The following is a 6,644-nucleotide window of genomic DNA, read 5'->3' on the forward strand; positions in this document are numbered from 1 at the left end:
GTGCAGGGTTAGGACCTCGCTGTCCCCTTAGCTGCCTGGTGTTGCCCTGTAGCCACGGTGAGAGGCTGAGGGAGCCCAAGTCATCCAGGTTATCCTCACCACCATAAACAGGTGCTCTGAGATAGTGTGGCCAATTTCATGTGCAGCACTCCGGTGTCACCTTGAACGAACACTACCTGTGGTGCACCATGTTGGGAGAGCCTGCACCCGGCCAGCTCCTGAGCACGCACCGAACCCTGGGGGATGGTCTTCTGCTTCTACCCGCAGCCTTGGCCACTAGCCGCCCCACAGATAAAGAATTCCAAATTGTAGCACACGTTAAGATGAAACGTTGCGTCTTTCCTGCAATAAAGTTCACAAAATGTTGATGCTTTCTTTCTGCAGCAAGCACAAAAAGGATGTAAAACCCCATGTGTTTATGGGTGTTCTTAATGAAGAACTGTTACTTGCCAAGGCTGGATCTGGAGGAGGTTTTCAAAGGATCACAGTTGCAGAGTGCTTGGCTCTCCCCAAGGCTTTAGTAGGTAACTTCCTTTCATGGCTTTGGAAAGTCACCCCCATCAGTCAGTAGCTGCCTTTCACAATGTTCGTGTAGAAGATGTTTTTCAGCAGTTTCTCTGGGAGGAGAGTGTTTTCTTTAGTTTTTGAATACTCTCATGACTGCACACCCAACTGACACCCACAAGGCTTACCATGGCCATGTACTCATGAAGATTTCCAAGTGTCAGTGTCACTCGCAGGGTTTGAGCCATAGCTATAAAGACTGTAAATAGGCAGGCTGATGGCCAAAGAGGCTTAGCAGCTCTTTGATGAGATATCCGAGATAGTTGGAGAGCGATCTGTACCACACCCTGGCTACAAACACTGATATCACACAGATCTCAGCCTGCAATAAATGGATAGGTTAATAGAGGAATCAAAATTAGACTCTTTACTGCTGCAGCATAAGGTGAAAACAAGGATGACTGGTTTGTTCTAGTGGTGGAAAATTCTGGTTTTGGGGCTGAGCTGAAGAGGAAAGATTAATATAATGAGAAAAGCTCGTTTCATTTTGGGTCAATGAAAAACGTTTCGCTTGACCAGTAACAAAATGTTCTGGTTTGCTTGGAGGCTATTTAATCTTAAAAAAAAAAAAAAGTCAAACTAAAAACCACAACTCTTTTCCTTTTAAATTTAGGTGCATCTGAAAATAATAAAAAAAAAGGCTTCAAACTAAATGATCTTCAATAAAGCAAACTGCTTCAGCCTGAAAATGCTGAAGTGAAACTTTTCAATATGTAAGGAAGGAAAGAAGGACTTCTATTGTTTTGTCTTGTCATTGACTGACTTCAGCCCAGATTTGTGAGTTATTTTGGTTGCCTTCATTTTCACAGGGGACTTTTTTATTTTTTAAACTAATGTAGTACTCTCTTCCACTTCAGTTTGAGGTACAAATGGTCAGGTTCAGCAAAGGTTCATAAGAACATGACTGAGCTGACAATTTGCACAAATATCAAGCAAACACTTGGTTTTATTTTTCCTTTGCATTTTAGGTTTTCTTTGAAATTGTACCTGAATTTCAGACAAGCTGTGGGGTCCTCAGGACCCGCCACCCCTGAAACATGCACAGAGCAAAACTGTCAAAGTCTGTGTGCTCTGCCGTGTAACCTGTGCACCGCAAAAATTCAGATGCCATCTTCAGTCCTGCAAAATATTAAGACAGGCATTTAAGATTTACCCAAGTGATTAAGCATGAGCAGCTTGTAATTGTTTCCAGATTCCTCTCCTAGCAGGAGAAAAGGCTCTGCAATCCCTGTCCACGTGCTCAGTGTAGCAATGCACTCACAGAGAAACTGAAGATGAACCAAAGAGGACAAACAGATCTCCTGAGTTTTGAGAACAAGCCAGCATTACCTTTTAATCCAATACAGACTGTCCAGCTCAGAAAAGCAGGATTATTTAGCTAGCATGTATCAGGGTACTTCTGCATCCTCCCTGTAGCAACACCTGTGCACCAGCAACTAGAAAACCTTCTTAAATACACATGGTCGGATTCAGTCTGCAATTTTTCATCTGGCTTGGGAGTGTTAAATGAAGATCAACTGTTGAAATCAGCCTCATTTGGGGGAATCTGACTGTGTCTGCACTTACAGACAGGACCTTTATCCTCCAGGTTTTATATAAAGCCCCAAAGATTGCAGACTTTCTGCATAAGCCACAAAACAATCCAGCAAGCATCTGGAGAGACTTGCCTCACATCCCAAACTGTTCCCTTCATGCAAATCTACCCATATATTTTTCCCACAGACTGCTTGGTCCTGAAAAGAGGTCTTCCTTTTGCTCAGAGCTTCAAAAACCTTAGCAACCCCAGCCCAAGTTTGAAAGCAAATTCAAGGGTTCGCCATTGCCTTTGAACACAGCGGGGATCTGCTCCAACAGGTTAGATCTCGGGGGCCACGTTGCTCCCAGGATTTAAACCAGACCACATGTGAAATGGCAACTACCTCTTAATTTCTTATTTTATTTTTAAATAGGATAATTTAGGGGCTATGGCCTTTTTTTCTTATTATTACTATTTTAATAGCAAATTCAATGTGCTGCCTTCCCTCCTTAATGAAAGGGACCAGGGACTGGTGCTCAATTTCTCCTGCTTTCTAGAAATAGCCCCTACAAATCCTTTGTAAAAATATAACCACAATCTCTCTTTCCCCTCCTCTCTCCCCTGAGAGAGAGGGGGGCTTTCATCAGCTCAGGCAATTTTTCTTTTGCTACCTCTTTATCTTAACCTTTTCTCCAAGGTTACATTTATTTTCCCGAGGTCCATGGCCAGGACAAGGATACAGAGAGTAGAGCTGTCTTTTGAGGGTCACTGTCACCACTGCAAGAGGCACAAGCCTGGGGGGGATGTCTCTGAAAATGGCCTCTGCCCTCATCCAGCCCAGTATGCCACCCAGTTCACCCAGTCAGGCCCCTCCACAGCAGCTGCCCATCAGAGCACATCATCGTAGCCAGAGCTGACTCCTGCACTTGGATTGTGCAAACCCATTTTCTCTCCCTTCTGCAGTCCTGGCTATCGCATGCACATCTGGTCATTTCTCTGAACCTCTCTGCAATCATTGCTTCATCTCCATTCAACTCCAGGCTGGAAACATAGCTGTTCTCCCTCCCCTGGGACCTTGTCTGCCGCCTCCTCTCTTAGCCGAATTCACCGTGCAATGGCTCGTGCCATCCCTTCTTGTGCAAAACCCTCCGAGAAGGGTCTTTTTCCAGCATGGAAATCTTGGCACACTCCTTGAGGAGATGATCTCAGATAAGCCCACTGCTGGGGAGAGAGGTTCACCACCCTCTGTGGAAACTTTGCAAGGTCTGGTCTTCATCTAGATGGGATTTTTTTTTCCTTATATTTGAGCAAAAATACTTCAGTCTTTACAATGTGAGAGAGGAGTGAAAAAATACATTGCTGCCATTATAGTGGAGGGAGAAAAAGGGGTTCTTTGAAGAGCCCTGGTGCTGAAACAAATGGGCTTCTCTTGTTTAAATTAGATGAGGATGGATCTTCTAGTAGAAGTGGCCTTTGCTTGCTTCAGCGAGCTTGGGTGAGGGGCAGCATTTGCCGTCTCCTGCCTGAACCCATCTCTCTGCAGCTGGGCCGTGGGCACCAAATCTGCCACAGACCACGTGGGGTTCAGTGTTGGAGCTGGAGAGGTGGGACATGGCTCTGCTATTTGAGATGGGAGGAGAAACATCTGCAGCAAGGGCCAGAGCTGAGCCTTCACAGGAGTGTATAGAGGTAGCAGCTCCTGCCTGCAGCAGCTTTTAACCACATTTACATGCCAGGGTGCAACGGGGAGCTCTTCCATTAAAGCATGGGCATGCACAGCCTCAAGATTGTGTTTTACTCAGCAGAAGTAGATTTGTTGCTTGTATGGTCAGAGGAAGGTTTTCACTTGTGCATTCACCCATCCACTCATGGCCAAAGCCAACTTGATTCTGGTTTGTAGTGCTGAGTCCTGGCCATGCTGTTCTTCAGCTCCTGGTCCGCCCCGTTGATCTCCGGCAGCTCACAGTGCCGACAGTGCTCCTGGGCAGCACAGCGGCCCATCTGCACCATGACCCAGTGCTCACAGCTGAGCAACGGCAGTGGGAATTGCCTGCAGGGAAGATGTTGAGAAAGACATGATGAAAAACTGCATCCCACACCAGCCAAAAACCCAACTCACTCTTCCACACACCTACTAAGCACTGGGTTTGTGACAAAGCCAAGCCTAAAGGGGCCACTCAGTCCCTGCGGCATCTTTAACTATGCTTTTCTATGTCATCACAAACCAGCCTTGACAGTGCTAGGAGAAAACGGATTTACAGCAAATCCCCCCAAAGCATCATCTGCATTCCCCCCATGGGCTGGGCTGTGGCTCGCTGCCTGCAAACAGCATCGCCCATGGGAAAACACCACCAGCTCAGCTCCGTCCTTGGACAGCCATTGGGGAAAACACACGGCAGAGGCTCGAGGTTAGCACAGCCCCAATGAGGCGCCAGGGATACCTGAACCACTAATTTGCCAGATGCCCCTGGAGCCCGGCTTGGCAGCCCCCCACCAGCTGTCGCAGCGTGGAAGCCATTAACATTTAAAAATACTTGCAGGAATGGGAGGGTGGGGGGAAAAAAATAAATGGTATTTGCGGAGGCCCATTCCTCAGCACACTTTCATGTGTGCCAAAGTTTGTTGGCATGGCTCTGAGTTTGATAGGGAACATCTGGGCTGCTGTTGCTGCCTGTATATTGGCTGAGGGCAGCGAACAAAAGGGGTTTGTGCAGGAATGCGCAGGGAGGGGTGCGGGGCGTGCGCACGTCGAGGGAGAGGGATGGCTGTGAGAGGCGAAACGCAGAAATAATCTCTGGAGAAGAAAGCCTAATGCACATCCCATGTTCCTGCTTTTTAAAAGGGGATAAAAGCCTTCCCCCCTACTTCTCCTCTTCCCTCCCCCGAAAGCACACTGGGGTACTGAAGGCGAGCGGGGCTCAGACACAGATCCGTGCCCTGCTACCTCTGCACATTCGATTATTGCTGCAGTCTGGAAAAACAATTGGGGTGGAAGGAGCAGGTTACCTGGACAGCGGGGAAGTCCGAACCCAACCTCATGGTGCAGCGCCAGCACATACTTGAGAGACGACCGGGGAGCTCTTTGCAAGCAGCCCGGCTCCCCACGCCCCGATGCCGGTGCAAGGGGAAGCACCCAGCAACAAAACCCCTTGAGTGCACCAAGACTGGTGACATGGACCCACTAAGAACAGCACTGGTTGAAGTTTCTCCACTTCTGTTGGGAATTTGGGATAAGAAGCTGAAAATTAGCACCGTGCCACTGCCAGCAGCACAAAAACCACAGGCTGCTTCCTACAGACACAGGGTCCCGTTGTATCTGACACCAGAGGATGGCGTGGAGGGATGAAGGAGGAATGGATTCACACTTGAGGAAGGCTGATCTGTTGGGAACTATCTGAAAATTACAGGCCAGGTGCAACCCTTGGCTCTAAAGATCACAGCATCCATGCTCCATCCCATATGCTCCATCCCCAAGGAGTCGCTGCTGCCTGCGGATGGACACCAGAAACCTTTGATTGAACCTAATGTAACATTTCTGACATTCTTCCTTTTGCAGCTCCTTTCCACCATCCCATGCCTGCAGTACTTTTTACCCAATGTGTCTGCAGTGTTCACAAGTCTTTTCAAAATTTCATTCCATGGACTAAACCTCTTCCTCAATAAGAGCAGCACTGGTGTCATCTCCTACCTGCTGCTCCCTCTTTGCTCATGCCATTTTTGCCCAACTCAATACCATGGGCAACAGTTTTGAACATTTCCAAGGTTTTTTTTTTAATCAACGGAGCATTTTTCTCTTTTCATATTTCTGGTACGTGCATTTGGCCTGAATCGTACCTAGCAGCCTACATCCCCCCTTGGCTCCAGTCCTTCACAAGGACACACATTGGGCCTGCTACCCAGAACAAGATTTCCATTGCCTCTGTCTTTGGGGCTCCTTGGAGTTGCTGGAGTCATCCCAGAGAGGGTATTTGGGTAGCACTTGGGGCACACTCTTGCTACCCCCTACCTTGACAGGGCAGCCCTCTGGGGAAGCACCAGGGAGCAAAACATGAAGACAAAGGGTCCAGGTCTGTCACAGCGGATTTTTCCAGCCCTAATCTTCTTTTCAGGTCTCAGCAGCATGCCTACAAGCCATCATTTTGAGCTGACTTATTCAACAGCATCCGCGCAACCCTCCTGGCGCTGCCTCGGGCAGCAGGCTTGCGCTGGGGATGGTGGCTCCAGAGCTGGGCATGTTTGGAGATAAGCATCCTTCAGCGATATTTGGATTTCAATTACATCAGTGTCAAGACAGAGCTTTTCACCAGAGCCAGGCGAGCTCCCGCCATGCCAAGGAAAGCAGCCAGGCTGGCCAGGGGCTGTGCACAGCACGTCAGGGAGGACACTGGTCCCTCCGCACCCCTACACAGGAGCATGGTGGAGGGGAAAGCCAGCTCACACGGGCCAGCATAGGCTGCAGACCCACTTCTGGCTGCCATGTAGACAGTCCTAACCAGTCTTCTCTTCTGCGGTGGGTTAGGAGAGGAACTGCAGAAAACCCTGCTGGTCTTTGGAAAATTCCTGC

This window comes from Ciconia boyciana, chromosome 7 (assembly GCF_034638445.1).
Source record: "Ciconia boyciana chromosome 7, ASM3463844v1, whole genome shotgun sequence".
In the NCBI taxonomy this organism is placed as follows: domain Eukaryota; kingdom Metazoa; phylum Chordata; class Aves; order Ciconiiformes; family Ciconiidae; genus Ciconia; species Ciconia boyciana.